This window comes from Macrobrachium nipponense, chromosome 45, assembly GCF_015104395.2.
Source record: "Macrobrachium nipponense isolate FS-2020 chromosome 45, ASM1510439v2, whole genome shotgun sequence".
NCBI classification, from domain to species: Eukaryota; Metazoa; Arthropoda; class Malacostraca; order Decapoda; family Palaemonidae; genus Macrobrachium; species Macrobrachium nipponense.
Window position 1 is genome coordinate 14,626,856 of NC_061105.1, and position 18,862 is coordinate 14,645,717.

Consider the following 18,862-nt stretch of genomic DNA (forward strand, 5'->3'; position numbering starts at 1 on the left):
TGCAAAACTCAGTTGATAAATATGATCATTTCTTCACTAAGGACATAATAATTATAAGAAGACTGAGGAAAAAGCCTGAATCGTTAATGGAGAAGAATTGGACTGTGTAGGCATAACTGATCCTTACTGGCGGCCTTTATGCTTTAGTGACATTTATTATAAACAGACACAGAAGGGGAAGGACACAAGTATATATCTAGTTTACGTATAATACTTCAGTATTTAAAAAAGGATAAGATTAATATTGGTTGTAACCAAATATAGTAGACAAATCAGCGGAATAGTAGCACCCCTGCATATTCTTTAGCACTACACACCGATATCCCTCCATTATTTATTCTTCATTTGAAAATTGAATAAGAATCTATATGATTAATGTAGTTTTCATTGGTAATATATATATAAATTATGTATATTACTTTGCCAAGTTAATATTTCCAATTAAAATTAACAACACTGTTCTGAAAAAATATGAAAATAATTAGGTAAATTACTTTACCATCTCAAACTTGGCAAAAACTAGAACCTCGGCTTTTGTTGTCTTCCATCTCAAGCGACTCATTGAACGAACTGCAAAAATTAATTGATAGATATGATCCTTTCCTCACTAAGGTCATAATAATTATAAGAAGACTTGATTGATCTAAAAGGCGGAATCCTCTGTAGCCTAAAGCAGAGTTTTTTGTAATCGTGGAGTGGCTCCAGTTAGAGTACTGGAAGATAGGCCTAAGTGGACAAGGACTTCCTAGGAAGGAGACACCATTACAGAGCAATGAAGGATCGTAGCAGGGAAGGAATGATGTAATGCAGGAGAGAGAGAGAGAGAGAGAGAGAGAGAGAGAGAGAGATAGGATCGGAGGAAATGATTCAGGAGCGGACGAACAATAGAGTAGAAGGAAAGAGAATGACTAGAACTGTGCAATATTTCATTTTGGAGCTCTCATTGGATCTTTCCTCGAAAGGAAGAAAAGCAAAGGCGACATTAAATAGGGAATGAAGAGAAGTAATCAAAGTCTCTTTATTAAGCAGACATTGATCATCAAACTCCACATTTATACAGGGTGAATTTGTAACTCAACAGAAAGACGTTTTATAACCACCTCACACTTGGGTAGATTAAGAATTAGTTATAGCTGGAGTATACCAACCAAAACCATTCTAAAGAATAATCAGAAAAAAGTTAATTTCATAATAACAACCAAAAATGAAAACTAAACCAGCCCAGCAGCTGTTGCCATATCCACATAGCCAAATTATGCTGGGCTACGAAAAAAGTAAGCTACATTCAGCAATTTTATCCCAGAAGAAATCTTAACTTTGTTAACTTTATGTAGCCTATACACTTAAACATATCCCAATTCAGACACTATATATATATATTTAAAAAAAGTATAGTATATTTTTCGAATATTATATCCAATAATATATATGAGATCTATAAAACTTAATTAATTTTTCTACATGTGAAAAAATCTGAAACTAAAGTCTTTCCTTCGATTCTCTATATTTCTAAATAAAAAAAAAAATCTCAAAATCAGCAGCTCACATTACTTGTGTTCAACTTCATATAAGTCTTTGTTCAAAACTTTGATCATCGCATTTGATGTGGTTAGATTTGAGCTTTCTCTTTTGCCCTTGATGCCTATCCACTTCTTATCTCATTTGTGAGTGATCTGTGGCTAAGCCTAATTCTTCTGTCTGTTTGTTCACACACTAAAAATTCTCTCACAATCTTCATTTGACGCTGGAATTGTCAACAAAGCCTTGGTTAACTTTGATAGTCATGTGTTTGCGAGACTGATGATCCTGTGCCCAAAACACGTGGGTACGGGTACTCACTCACGGGCAGCAATGAGGGCCGCCTGAGGGGAAGGAAATTTCTAGTCTGAGTTATTTCTTTTTGTATTGAATTTCACTCAAATTTCAGTCAATGTTAATGGTTTTATGAAAATTTTACAGAATTCCGCCAATTGTTTCAGAACTGTGCTATGATTATGCTAAAAAGATATTTATGTTAGAGGTACGAAATTTGTTATGGTTAAAATTCTAACCAAAAATATTAAAACAATATATACTAAGCATAAGGCTCTCTCGGATGGGAGGTCAACACTTAGATCCTGCCATTATTCATAATCTATTTGAAAATGTTTTTAACACTCTATGTAATTAAACTTTTATTTCTTATTTATATATAGATTTACTGGATACTTTAATATTTCAAATTGAAAATATACCACGACATATTGTTAAAAATATTAAGAATGACAAACGTTTCAGATTAGTGCCCTATTTATTCAACTTTGTCTTCTTTCACTGACACCTAAATTCTTTCATATGATAAAGATTTGTCCCGAATTGGAAAAACAAATCCGCTTGGAGATATACAGAAAATGAGAATCATATTGTAGGGAACAATAAACAAATAAAACAATTAGTACTTAGGGAAGAGAGAGAGAGAGAGAGAGAGAGAGAGAGAGAGAGAGAGAGAGAGAGGCTGGAAATGGTTCATGAGCGGATGAACACTGTAATAGAAAGAAGGAGAATGATTAGAATTGTGCACAGAAAGAAATAGAGGCAACATTTTCATGCCGTCATCTTGAAGCTCTCTTGGGATCTTTTCTTCGAAACAGAGAACAGCAAAAGTGACAATAAATAGCGAATGAAGATGAAGTAAACAAGGTTACTTTAATCTTACATCAAAGATTATGCTCCATTATCGTAATAAACTTGGCACGTTTCAACATGGCGGCAATATTTTCTCTCACTGAAAATCATTGGGTTACAAGCATTCATGAGTTTCTATGGTTAAAATTAATTATAACCAAAAATAATATAAATCATATATGCAAGACAGATTTTCAATGAGAAAAAGTATTTATTATGACAACATAATGTAAAACAAAAATAGGCCTATTTGCGTCTATTCATGATTATGCACCATGTATGTAATTCGTTTTTAAAATGAGAACAAATGACTATTCTATTTTCTGACGGAACAAAATCAAACACTATTGGACTATGTATGTTTTTGCATTGTTTACATCTAACAGAAGTTCGCTTTGAAATGAAATTAGACTAATCAACAAACACTAATGAAACAGAGGAAGACACAAAATTAGGGATTTGCATCCATTGTAACACCTCATAAGAGAGTCAGTCTTTTAAGCGAAAACAAATCAGTATCGACCCAATCAATGAAACAGAAAAAACAAAAAAAATATTATCCTATATGTGTCAACTTTGAAATGAAAGTAAACGATACTACGAACTTAATCATCTTTCCACGGATCTCTTCCTTCAGTCATAAAATATTCATTAAACATTATGAAAGTCCAACGGTCCAAATTTAAGCTTTTAACAAATTCAATGGGAGTATTTATGTTTTTTTTTTTTTTTTTTTTTTTTTTTTTTTTTTTTTTGTATGATATCAGAAGTCAGTTACAGCCAGGGCATCTTGTGTTGACGCAGATGTTGCTACGGAGGACTGAGGGAAAAGCCTGAATCGTTAGTGGCGAAGATTTGAACTGTGCAGGCATAACTGAACCTTAGTGATATTAATTATAACCAGACACTGAAGGGGAAGTACACACACAGTATTTGTCTATTCTCACATTACAATAATTCAGCTGCTCTGCTAATAAGCATGTTTACGATTAATATTGGTTGTAACCAAATAGTAGATGGCCGTTTGCACGCCATTTTACGCTGCTTAACCTCTCAAGGCCTACACATCGATATCCATCCATTATTTATCATTCATTTGAAAATTGTACAAGAATCTATGTAATTATTGTTGTTTTCATTGTTAATATATAAAAATTATCTATATTTCTTTGCTACGTTATCATTTCCAAATCAAATTGTACTACAATATCGTTCTTAGAAATATGAAGATAATCAGATAAATGGCTTTTTCATATCATCTGAAACTGGGCAAAAACGAGAACCTCGTCTTCTTTTGTTGTCTTCCATCTCAAGCGACGCATTGAACGAACTGCAAAACATTATTGAAAAATGTGATCCTTTCGTCACTAAGGTCATAATAATTACGAACTGGATATTGGTACGGCAGCCGTACCCCGATCTCGGTAGATATTGGTACGGCAGTGAATTGCGCATGCGCGAACCCTTGTTTACCGCCTCACGCATATCCAAAGACTATATACCGAAGTATATACACAGTCTTTGGGCAGATCAGTGACAGCAAGAAAAATGGTGACAGAACAGCATATACCGCGGAATAATACATTAGTTTCGCCGAAAAACAGATGTTTTTCATGCTTTAACGAGCTGAAGAAAGCCATAGACATCTATGAAGACTCAAACTTTCAAAAATTGGGTAATTCTTGGGTATATACGTAGGTCACGAACGATCGAATCGGTCCTGAAAAGAATTCCGAAGAGGAGATTCAAAGAGGATTATATATAAATATATACACTACCATCGTACCTTTGTTGACTTTCTCGGCCCTTTATTCTGCCCGACATCGGCAGTTGCAAGGGCCGTTATACACTTTACAATATTCTTTTAATTCACTTCATTGGGTATATTGCACCTGTCGGAGAAGACGATAGAATTTACCAGGTAGTGAAATGGCAAAGTTAAACCAAATTTTAGCATTATTCTATTAAAATCGGGATAGTGTTGTTTTTGTAGTACAAAAAAGCGGGACAAAATTCACAAAAGCTAAACAAACAAAAAAAAGGGGGGAGGGACATTTTGCTAACTGAAAAAAGGGGGACAGATGTTCAAAAAGCGTGACTGTCCCACCTAAAAGCCGAACTCTGGTTTCCATAATACAGTATGATTAGCAAACTGGTAAACGGATACAGCTAACTGTTGTATCTACAACAAGTCAAGAGCGCAAATAAGGCACCAATGACAGAATCTGCCGTACCCTCACCGCACTATATTATTTGTACGGCAGGAAGTCTGAAATTGACGCATGCGCAATTTACTGCCGTACCAATATCTACCACGATCGGGAGGGGGATACGGCTGCCGTATTGATCTAAAAGGCGGAATCCTCTGTAGCCTACAGAGAGTTCTGTTGTAAAACTTGTAATCCTGGAGTGGCTCCAATGAGAGTGCTGGAAGATAGGCCTAAGTGGTGAAGGATTTCCTAAGAAGGAGCAATGAAGGATCGTAGCAAGGAAGGATTGATGCAATGCAGGAAGGAGAGAGAGGGACGTGCGCCGCCGCTCCACACTAGACCAGACAAATATAGCAATGCAATATAACTCCGGTAAGGTTGATCACCAAACTTAAACACTAACTGTAGCATGGAAGGGTCCCCAGGAAGGTCTGTCTGTCTGCCTGTCTGTCTCTCTTTCTCCCCACCTCTCTCTCTCTCTCTCTCTCTCCCTCGCTCTACTTGAGTGAACGACTTTCCAGTTAGCTCGTCAGACAGCCATATATGGCTTTCCCGAAACTGGCTCATGCAAATGAGTTTCTCTCTCTCTCTCTCTCTCTCTCTCTCTCTCCACATATATAGATATATAATACATATCTTGTTATTATTTATAAAATATTCCCACGTACGTGTAAAGGAGACGAAGTGACATATGTAGAAAGGCTATTCTAATTCATAAGTAAAACAAAATAATTTGGTTTATTTTATCTGTGAATATCTGGGCTTTATCGGTACTATATGATATTAATTCCGTAGATCTATTGAACCAGGGCTTCCGCAAGAGAATAAAATTAAATAGTACTATGGAACGATAAGTGATACATTATACTAAAGAATTAGACTGAAAAAAATATCTGTATGTTTACGTGAATAGCCAATTTAACTTGATTTTTTAATCTATTTTTTATTTTATTTTGACGAATATCTTGATAAACAATAAAAAAATTTGATGCTCTGGCTTTAACACGCTTTTTATACATAGCCGAGATATTACTTATATCTGTAAAAAAATGATAATTCATAAATAAGACGAAGATATTAAACAACCCAAAAGTTAATTGAAAACAGGAGACAATTTAAAGTTGTTAACGCTCAAACAGTTTTCTTAGTTTTTCTCATTTGAAAATAGAAAACGATGATTTATGGGTGATTAAACTCCTTCAACATATTAGAATTACCTACATAATTTTACCTTTCTCTCTCTCTCTCTCATGCCACATTAAGTTTTTAATGTTTTGTAGAGGCACTTTGTAGGATCCACAAATTAGTTTTGGCCTTGAACTCTAGTTATTTCATCATGTAGAAAATAAATCGATTTCTTTTTCTTCTGAAATTCTTGACATTTTCAGTAATGATATCAAGTGGGGGAGCTTATATAGTTCAGTCTTCGAGGCTGGAAACTGAAGGCTTTGAAATCAACAGTTCGAGTGCAACTCGGCCTAAAGAACTTGAATCCATCTTAGGGTGACCAGACGTCCCCGGTTTTCACTGTGAGTGAAAGATCCGAAAATTGTAATATAGTACAGGGAAAAAAAAAAAAAAAAAAAAAAAATCAACGAAAATGTTGACCAAACTGTAGCATAGTTGCACACCGTACTACTCGGACTGTACATTGTATATAACTAAGGGAATGATAAACAGCTTTGCACTTCGTAATTTGCGAGATTACCTAGGACCAAAGATAATTACAGACAGCGACCAGAGCCTGAAATTCGTTAATGGAGAAGATTTGGACTGTGCAGGCATAAGTGAACTTTACTGGGGGAGGGGGGGGCATTTACGCTTTAATGACATTTATTATAAACGACATTGAAGGGGAAGGACACACGTATATCTAGTTTACATCTTATACTTCGGCATTTAAAAAAGGATAAGATTAATATTGGTTGTAACCAAAAATAGTAGACAAATCAATTGATTAATGACCCCGTGCATAATCTTGAGCTCTACACAACGATATCCTTCCATTGCTAATCATTAATTTGAAAATTGTATAAGAATCTGTGAATTAATGTAGTTTTCATTGCTAATATATATATATATATATATATATATATATATATATATATATATATATATATATATATATATATATATGTATGTATATATATATATATATATATATATATATATATACATATATATATATATATATATGTATATATATATATATATATATATATATATATATATATATATATATATATCTTTGCCACGTTAATATTTCCAATTAGAATTATACTACAACATTGTTCTTAAAAAATATGAAAATAATAAGATAAATGGCTCCCTTATACCATCCCAAACTTGGCAAAAACGAGAACCTCGTCTTGTCTTCCATCTCAAGCGACTCATCGAACGAACTGCAAAAATCTATTGATATGAATATGATCTTTTCCTCACTAAGGTCATAATAATTAGGCACAGGATATTGGTACGGCAGCCGTATCCCTGACTGCGATAGATATTGGTACGGCAGTGAATTGCGCATGCGTCATTTTCAGAACTTCCTGCCGAATAAATAACATAGTGAGTGGGGGTACGTCAGATTCTGTCAGTGGTGCTGTATTGCGCTATTGACTTGCTGTAGGTACGGCAGTTTGCTAATCATGCAGCAGTTGCCGTACACTGTTGCTAAGAGCTATAGGTACGGCACTAGAAGATCAGCGACAAAAGTAATAATAGTCGAACTGAATTTTTTATTTTGCTGAACCTGTTCAATTCAAAATATCAAAGTGAAGCACCATACTGTCATCACCAAAAGCAAAAAACAAAACATTTTAGCAGTAAATAAAATAAAATTAATTAAAAAATAAAAATCACAATAATTCTTTAAAAAACACTTAGATTTTCTCTAATATACATGAAAAATAAAAGTAAATTAATGTATCTGTGTACTTCAAATCTTTGAATCTCCTCTGAACCGTGTAATAGGCCTAATACACCAGGTTTCGTTGAAAAACAGATGTTTTCAGGTTTCAACGAGCTGAAAAAAGCAATAGACTTCTAAAGTCAAACTTCCAGAAATTGTATATCCGTAGGTCACGAACGATCGAATCGGTCCTGAAAATAGCTCTGAAGAGGAGATTCCAAGAAGACTTGAAGTACACAGAAATCGTGCTCTGCTGTATTTATGGTAGTAAGGAAAAACTACCAAAGTCGATCCTCTGGTAAACGGCCTAATCAATCGTAAGTGATCATCCAAATCAGGTCTATATTAGCAGCATGTTTCCCATATTGGACGCACTAAGCTTCAAATCTTCTTTGAATCTCCTCTTCGGAGCTCTTTTCAGGGCCGATTCGATCGTTCGTGACCTACGGATATACAGTTTCTGGAAGTTTGACTCTTTGTAGGCGTATATTGCTTTTTTCAGCTTGTTGAAACATGAAAACATCTGTTTTTCGGCGAAAACTGATGTATTACTACATGGTTCACGTTGCTAGGTCGTCATTTTCTCTTGCTGTCACTGATATGCCTGAGGCGGTAAACAAAGGTGTGCAATTCATAGCCGTACCCAGTATCTATCGCAATCAGGGATACGGCTGCCGTACCAATATCCAGTTAGTTTTTTTTTTTTTTTTTTTTTTTTTTTTTTTTTTTTTGAAATTCTTGACATTTTCAGTAATGATATCAAGTGGGGGAGCTTATATAGTTCAGTCTTCGGGGCTGGAAACTGAAGACTTTGAAATCAACAGTTCGAGTGCAACTCAGCCTAAAGAACTTGAATCCATCTTAGGTGACCAGACATCCCCGGTTTTCACTGTGACTGAAAGATCCGATATTGTATACAGAAAAAAAAAAAAAGAAAAAAAAAAAATAAAAAAAAAATGTTGACCAAACTGTAGTATAGTTGCACACCGTACAACTCGCACTGTACATTGTATATAACTAAGGGAATGATGAACAGCTTTGCATGGCATAATTTGCGAGATCAATCAAGACCAAAGTCAATTACAGACAGCGGCCAGAGCGTCTCTCGTGTGTTGACGCCGAGGATGCCAAGGAGGACTGAGGAAAAAGCCGGAATCATTAATGGAGAAGATTTGGGACTGTGCAGGAATAACTGAACTTTACTGGCGGGCTTTAAGCTTTAATGACATTTATTATGAACAGACATTGAAGGGGGAAGGACACAAGTAAATATCTAATTTAAATATGATACTTCAGCTTTTAAAAAAGTGAAGATTAATATTGGTTGTAACCAAAAATAGTAGACAAATGAATGGATTAATGACCCCGTGCATAATCTTGAGCACTACACAACGATATCCCTCCATTGTTAATCATTAATTTGAAAATTGTATAAGAATCTATGAATTAATGTAGTTTTCACTGCTAATATATATATATATATATATATATATATATATATATATATATATATATATATATATATATATATATATATATATGTATATATATATATATATATATATATATATATATATATATATAATATATATATATCTTTGCAACGTTAATATTTCCAATTAGAATTATACTACAACATTGTTCTTAAAAAATATGAAGATAATTAGGTAAATGGCTCTATTATACCATCTCAACTTTTGGCAAAAACTTGAACCTCGGGCTTTTGTTGTCTTCCATCTCAAGCGACTCATTGACGAACTGCAAAAATTAATTGATAAATGTGATCCTTTCCTGGCTGAGGTCCATGATAATTATAAGAAGACTTGATTGATCTAAAAGGCGGAATCCTCTGTAGCCTAAAGCAGAGTTTTGCTGTAATCCTGAGTGGCTCCAGTGAGAGTACTGGAAGATAGGCCTAAGTGGCGAGGACTTCCTATAAAGGAGACACCATTACAGAGCAATGAAGGATCGTAGTAGGGAAGGATTGATGTAATGCAGGAGAGAGAGAGAGAGAGAGAGAGAGAGAGAGAGAGAGAGAGAGGCTGGAAATGATTCAGGAGCGGACGAACAATAGAGTTGAAGGAAAGAGAATGATTAGAATTGGGCAATATTTTCATTTTGGAGTTCTCTTTGGATCTTTCCTCGAAAGGAAGAAAGCAGAGGCGACATTAAATAGCGAATGAAGAGGAAGTGAACAAATTCTCTTTATTAAGGAGACATTAATCATCAAACTCCACATTCATCAGGGTGAATTGTAACTCAAGAGAAAGACATTTCATAACCACCTCACACTTGGGTTGATTAAGAATTAGTTGTGGCTGGAGTATACCAACCAAAACCATTCTAAAGAACAAACAGAAAAAAGTTAATTTCATATTGGGACATTTTCCAACACTGATATCTTGGTGATTACTAACTTAACTATGGTTGAAATCACAACCAAAAATGATAACTATACCAGCCCAGCAGTGATGCCATATCCACATAGCAAAATTATGCTGGGTTACGAAAAAAATAAGCTACATTTAGCAATTTTATTCCAGAAGAAATCTTAACTTTGTTAACTTTTAGGCCAAAAGAAAATGTATAATATATATATATATATATATATATATATATATATATATATATATATATTATATAATCCTGTAAGATATTATAGATATAAGTGCTTCATTCACTTACTGTGAAACATACAGAGCTTAAATTTACTGTATATATAAGTGTATATTTATAATATATACCTGTATATAGGAAAGAAATCAACTTTAATTAATATTGTAGTCGTATGTTTATAACAAAATATAACTGATGTAAACAATTAATGCTCTTCTAAAATAAATTAATGCTTGGAAAATTACTGTAGTCTATACATTTAAACATATCCCAATTCAGAGACTATATATATATATTAAAAATAAGTATAGTATATTTTCCGAATATTATATATAATAATATATATATGAGATCTATAAAACTTAACTAATTTTTATGCATGTGAAAAAATCTGAAACTAAAGTCTTTCCGTTGATTCTCTATATTTCTAAATGAGAGAGAAAAAAAATCAAAATCAGCAGCTCACATTACTTGTGTTCATCTTCATATAAGTCTTTATTCAAAACTTTGATCATCGCATTTGATGTGGTTATGATTTGGGCATTCTCTTTTGCCCTTGATGGCCTATCCACTTATTATCTCATTTGTGAGTGAACTGTGACTAAGCCTAATTCTTCTGTCTGTTTGTTCACACACGAAAAATTCTTTCACAATCTTCATTTGACGCTGGAATTGTCAACAAAGCCTTGGTCAACTTTGATAGTCATGTGTTTGCGAGGCTGATGGATCCTGTGCCCAAAACACGTGGGTACGGGTACTCACTCACGGGCAGCACATAAGAGGCCGCCTGAGGGGGGAAAAATGTCTAATGTTTGAGTTAATTTCTTTTTGTATTGAATTTCACTCAAATTTCAGCCAATGTTGATGTTATTTTGCTAGAATTCCGCCAATTGTTTCAGAACTGTGCTAGGGTCATGCTAAATAGATGTGTATGCTAGAAAACCGAAATTTGCTCAAATTATACTAGATCTGGCAACACTGGAATGAGTTCAAAAGTGGGAGAACCGAGTAGAACGTTTCAGTTATTAACAGCTGACCTTAGTTTAGTACATTAAATATGTCTTTGTTATGGTTAAAATTCTAACCAAAAATAATTAAGGAAGATAGCACTCAATTAATAGAAGTGTCGGACGTGAGGTGAACACCGAGATCCGACCATTATTTATAATCTATATGAAAATGTTTTATCACTCTATGTAATTAAACTTTAATGGCTTATATATATATATATATATATATATATAGTAATATATATATTAGTATATATATATATATACATATATATATATATATATTTACTGGACACTTTAATATCTCAAATTAAAAATATACCAAATATACCACGACATATTGTTAAAAATACTAAGAATGAGAAACGTTCCAGATTAATGCCCTATTCAACTTTGTCCTGTTTCACTGACACCTAAATTCTTTCACACGATGAAGATTTGTCCTGAATTGGAAAAACAAATTCGTCTGGAGATTTACAGAATCTAATAATCATATTGTACTTAACCATAAATATATAAAAACAATCAGAACTCGAGAGAGAGAGAGAGAGAGAGAGAGAGAGAGAGAGGAGAGTGGAGGTTCAGGAGCGGATGAACACTATAATAGAAAGAAGGAGAATGATTAGAATCGTTCACAGAAAGGAACAAATGCAGCATTTTCAAGCCGTCATCTTGAAGCTCTCTTGGGACCTTTTCCTTGAAACGGAGAACAGCAAAAGTGACAATAAATAGCGAATGAAAGATTATGCTCCATTATCGTAATGCAGTGTTTCCCAACCTTTTCCAACCCTATAGACCCCCCACCCCCCCTGTTGTCATGTCTAAGGCAGTCCAGCACCCCCTCCCTAATTATCTTAATTATTAATATCTTATTACTAGGTAACTAGAAGGATAAAGGAATGTGAATGTACTGCTTGATCAATTTTATTTTGTTCATTCCTTAAAAACTAACACAAAATACCAATATTGTTTAAAAAGAAATAGAAAAAAAATGAGAAAAAATGAAATTGCATAGATTTAAATATGTACAACTGGGTAATCAATCATACTGTACATACTTCAATGTGATTTTTGCTGTTGCTTATATGCAACTAGTTTCTCAATTCGAGGCGTTTGTTTGGCCCTGGCCAGAGCCCCCTCATAAATCATGAAGCAACCCAATTTGAAGTCGGTTCCGGGCAGTTGTTTTTGATTTGGAGCATGGTGGAGAAAGCCTTTTCACAGAGGTAGGTAGTTGGAAATGGTATGATCATTTCCAGCGTGCCTTTGCTAATCCAGGGTATGCTACCAACTGGTCACACCAGAACCTGACAGAGGTCGTGTGCGAAATTTTGTTTGACAACCCTGGTTCACCTGCAGATCAATAAGCTCCTCCTTTAGGTTATCATCATCATCCATATCTGCCAAGAAGGGCTGCTGTATCCATTCTGGAAATGAATGATCCATGGGAAAGTATTGTGCCATAGTGGTCTCTAGGAGTGAGAGGTGAGCAACAATATTTTCTACAAGCATTGGCTGGATTGTCTTGTCTCCATGATTTTCATCCAGGATATGAAAGCTTCCCACCATTTCCTCCTTGATCGATGCTTCCACAGTGATATTTTCTTCTTGAAGGCTTCTACCTTCTCTGTACAATCAATATTATTAGCAAACATGCCTTGCATGGACAAGTTGAGATCATTCAGATGACCGAAAATGTCTGCCAGGTAGGAGAGGGAGAGAATGAAAATTTCGTCTTCAAAATCAGCAAAAGCACTCTGATACTCTCGGAGAAATATTGCAATCTCATCAGCGAGCTCTGCAATGCGTGCCAGCATTTTCCCACGGGAGAGCCATCGCACTTCAGTGTGGAAGAGAAGCACCTGATGTTCACTTCCCATCTCCTCACAAATAACTTGAACACTCTGTGGTTTTTAAAGCACGTCCCCGGATGTAATTGACAACTTTAACACAGACGGACAGAACTTCTTTGAAATGAGATGGCAATGTCTTTACCGCCAAAGCATAGCGATGGAGTACACAGTGCTTTGTAATGACAACATACACACTGATTCAAAACAAAGCCTACCCACGTGCTACGAAGACACTCGGCTCTGATACCAGGGTTCCAAGATTTTAGTCTTTCAATACTTTAGTATTGAAAAACGTCATCACTTCTTTTACAGATAATAATATGAAGCGACACACTGGGGAGAGAGAGAGAGAGAGAGAGAGAGAGGAGAGAGGGAGAGACGAAGAGATGAGAGAGGAGAGAGAGAGAGAGAGAATACTTTCCAATGGACTTTACCAGTATTACTGGAAATCAAAGATAGTCTTAGATATGCCGACAAAACTCAAATATGTAGGAGCTATACTGCTCTGTTGCACTGGTACTGAACAACTACAGTGCTACTGTCTGGCTGCCACTGGTCCCACAGTCTCGCCGCTCTCATGTCAGATACAAACAAGTACCGAACGTGTACTGCAGAACTGGTCACGCTTTGCTAGGAAGTGATATTTTACCGTCATGTGTGTATCGCTTCCCAGCACCCCCAATAATTGATTTCAGCACCCCCAGGGGGTGCTAGCACCCCAGGTTTAATGAACAGGGCACGTTTCAACATGGCGGCAATATTTCCTCTCATTGAAAATCATTGGGTTACAAGCATTCATGAGTTTCTATGGCTGAAAATTTTAAAATTATAACCAAGATATTATATAACCTACTTATACAGTAAATACAGCCACTGTATTACGATGTTGAGACAACGGGATCCCCAATTATTTATCAATTAAATGAAGATTTTATCATAATCTATGTAAAGCCAGCCACTAACGTTCAGTTATGCCTGCGCAGTTATAGCTGAGCGTTAGCGTGGAAACCAACCTGCCACAGTTTTCTGGCCTGTGCAGGTCGGCCTGGTCAATGAGCATCAGGCCAAACGGCCTGCGCATGCGCACTACAACGTTAATGTGGTGGAGGAGGCAACTTCATCCAGCTCAATTCGCTAACCGTCCGCCGGACAGTTAACAACTATACTAATCAAGAACATTGAGCTGGGTTTTATTGAATTGAAAAGTGTTTATACCCAAATTGCTGATATTTTCAATGAGAATAAGTATCTATTATGACAAAATAATGTAAAATAAGATTAGGCCTATATGCGTCTATTCATGATTATGCACCATGTACGTAGTTCGTTTTTAAAATGAGAGCTAATTACTATTCTATTTTCTGACGAAACAAAATCAAACACTATTGGACTCTTTATGTTTTTGCATTGCTTACATTTCACGAAGTTTGCTTTGAAATAAAATTAGACTAATCAAACCACTAATGAAACACAGGAAGACACTAAACTAAGGATTTGCATCCATTGTAACACCTCATAAGAGAGTCAGTCTTTCAACGAAAACAAATCAGTATTGACCCATTCAATGAAACAGGAAAAAATATTAGGCCTATATGTGTTAACTTTGCAACGAACGCACACGATTACGAACTTCATCATCTTCCCACGGAACTCTTCCTTCAGTCATGAAATATTCAATAAACATTACAAAAGTCCTCCAGTCTAAATTTAAACTCTCGACAAATTCACATGGGAGTATTTAATTATTGTTTATCGACCACTCTTTCACTGGACGTTTATGGGTGTATGTTTGTTGTTGTTGTTTTTATGACGTCACAAGTGAATTACAGCCAGGGCATCGTGTTGACGCAGATGTTGCTACGGAGGACTGAGGGAAAAGCCTGAATCGTTAGTGGGGAAGATTTGGACTTTTACGTTGCATGGAACCAGTGGTTATTCAGCAACGGCACCAACGGCTTTACGTGACTTCCGAACCACGTCGAGAGTGAATTTCTATCACCAGAAATACACATCTCTCACTCCTCAATGGAATGGCCGAGAATCGAACCCGCGACCACCGAGGTGGGACGTTAATACCATACCAACCACACCGCTGAGGCGCTATACTTGTTGGTGCAGTAGCCTCTGTGTCTGTATTCTACTTAGATATTTAATGCACTCGAGGAGGGATGAGAGACAGAAAAGGCCTACCTCTCAAGGCTGGGAGAGCCAATTAGGCTTCTTTTCTTTATCGGTGTCCAATAAATGCCATTTATAGGGAGGAATAGGGATTGACTGATGCATGCATTTTTTCCTTCAAAATCTAAATAATACATTTGATTGGGAGGTAATTTATTCACATCGGCCTATTCGCTCCATCATCCCCCTAACCCTCGGCCCCCAAACATCCCAGGATGCACCGACCTCCCTCTATTGCATGAAAGCAGCTATTAATAGATATTACGTTATTTCAAAAATTTCTCTCACCAACCAAGTCTAAATATATCCTCAAAAGATTTTCTGCCCAAATTAACTTTTTCATTCATTTCCCCCAATATTTGCGTAAACTCGTGTTACACCCTGTATATATGTACACACACATATATATGTATTTATATATAAAAATTTATGCATGTATACATGTATATAAACGAATACATTATGAATGTTTATATACATATGTATATAAACAGAATAAATTATGAAGTTTATATTACATATGTACACTAAATGTTTTCCATTTGGGATGGGAAAGAAATTTACGGTAAAAATTCTTTGCAAACAGTTCGCCTTCGCCAGCTGTTTGCAAGCAATATTTCCGGTGTGGAAAGGCCTTCATGATTGATTAATGTTGGTTGTAACCAAAAATAGTAGCAAAATTTAAATGGTACCACTGTCCACAACGACCTATATTCCAAAGCTCTGCACACCGAGATCCGTCCATTATTTATCATTCATTTGAAAATTGTACAAGAATCTAGTAATTATTGTAGTTTTCATTACTAATATAGAAATTATATAAATTTCTTTGCTACTTAGATATTTCCAATTAAAATTTTACTACAACATTGTTATAAAAAAATATGACGATGATAAGATAAATGGCTTTCATATACCAACTCAAACTTGGCAAAAACGAGAACCTCGGCTTCTTTTGTTGTCTTCCATCTCAAGCAACGCATTAAACGAACTGCAAAACTCAAATATGATCCTTTTCTCACTAAGGTCATAACAGGTAATTGTAATAAGACTTTATTGATCTAAAAGGCGGAATCCTCTGTAGCCTAAAGCAGAGTTTTGCTGTAATTCTGGAGTGGCTCCAGTTATCGTACTGGAAGATAGGCCTAAGTGTTGAAGGACTTCCTAGGAAGGAGACGTCATTATTGAGCTATGAAGGATCGTAGCAGGGAAGGATTATTGATGTAATGCAGGAGAGAGAGAGAGAGAGAGAGAGAGAGAGACCCTGCAATGTTCATGAACAGCAGCATCTTATTGTTACTTGAGTGAATGTTATATGTTCGATAATTAACAAAATTTTGTAAAGAGAAGGAAAACACGAAAAAAAGGTTATTGAAATCTTACTTGATTCCTTCTATGTTCGTCGAGACAACAGACGAAACCGTCACCTGTGACTCAAGATCCAAGTCGAGTCGTCTTTTCCTAGTCTTGTTTGTCTCACTGTCCGTTTTGGATGTCTATTGCCTGTCTCTCTGTCTCTCTTCCGTTCACCCCGTTCATTAAATTGTCTGTTTACGGTAACGCGAGAAGCCCGAATATTATAATAATTAATACCCTATAGCATTTTTCTCCGGTTCGTTTCTGAATTTTTGAATCCTTGAAATACTCACCATAGGAATAGACATAACTACCATTAATTTCATTTTGTTTTGGGGGGTGGGGGGGGGAGGAACTTTTCAAAGAATTCCCAGGAAAAAAAGTAGTTTGACAATGTCAGCCATTACATGTTTGAAAACTTGAAGAAGTACTGAGAGCAAAGTCATTTTATGAAGATTGGCAAACGTCTTAGATTAGTCCCATATTCGACTAGATTAATACACAAATCTTGTTGTAAAGACATTCATTAGTAAAATTCATTTAATTTCTCACATTCATAGTCTATAAAACTGTTCAGTGCCGACTGTTTGCAAGAAAAGGGTAATTGGTCTCTATGCTGCGACCGCAGTATCGGCGGTTTCCATCCGCTATACCTGCGGTGCGGACCGCCTTGTGTGCGGCAAAAAAAAAACAGAAAAAACGCTGTATGAAAGAGGCCCTCAGTGAGGGTTAAAGTTCTTTCCTATAAAGAAACAATTAAGCAAAGAAAGATGGCAACTGGGAGAGAGAGAGAGAGAGGAGAGAGAGAGAGAGAGAGAGAGAGAGAGAGAGAGAGAGAGGCTGGAAATGGTTCAGGAGCGGATGGTGAACGATGCAGTAGAAGGAATGAGACTGACTAGAATTGTGCATAGAAAGGAATAAAGGCAATATTTTCATTTTCGAGCTCTGGGTCTATTCGTCGGATCGGAGAACAGCAAAAGTGACATTCAACAGTGAATGAAGGGTAAGGTAAACAAGGTTACCTTTTCTTATATTAACGATGATGTTCCCTTGCACCTTATAGGCCGCAATGAACTTTGCACATTTCAACATTGCGGTATCACTTTCTGAACTCATTTCATTAAGTAGTTCATGAATTCCTATGGTTAACATAACTGTCACCAAAAATAACAATATTAGAAAAAAAATGTTACAAGAAAGATAATTGTACACACCGAGATCCAACCATTATTTATCATTCATATGAGACTTTTACAATAATTTATGTAAAAAAAGTGATTTTTTATCACTGCAAATACTATTATTATATATAAATTTCTTTACTACGTTAATATTATAATATTAAAAATTATTACAACAATGTTTAAAAATATGAGGAAAATAAGATAAAAGGCTTTCTCATACCATCTCAAACTTGACAAAAACCAGAATATCGGCTTCTTTGTTGCTTCTTCCTTCCATCTCAAGCGACGCATTGAACGAACTGCAAAAGTCAGTTGATAAATGTGATCATTTCCTCACTAAGGTCTAATAATTATAAGAAGACTTGATTGTTCTAAAAGGCGGAATCCTCTGTAGCCTAAAGCAGAGTTTTGCTGTAATCTGGAGTGGCTCCAGTGAGAGTACTGAAGATAGGCCATAAGTAGTGAAGGACTTCTATGAAGGAGACGCCATTATTGAGCTATAAAGGATCGTAGCAGGGAAGGATTGATGGAATGCAGGAGAGAGAGAGAGAGAGAGAGAGAGAGAGAGAGAGGGGGAGAGAGAGAGAGGGGATGGAAATGATAAATGATTCGGGAGCGGACGAACAATCAGAGTAGGAAGAAAGAGAATGATTAGAATTGTGCAATATTTTCTCTTTGGATCTTTCCTCGAAAGGAAGAAAAGCAGAGGCGACATTAAATAGCGAATGAAGAGGAAGTAAACAAAACCTCTTTATTAAGCAGACATTAATCATCAAACTTCACATTTATCGGATTGAATTTGTAACTCAACAGAAAGACATTTCATAACCACCTCACACTTGGGTTGATTAAGAATTAGTTATTGCTGGAGTATACCAAC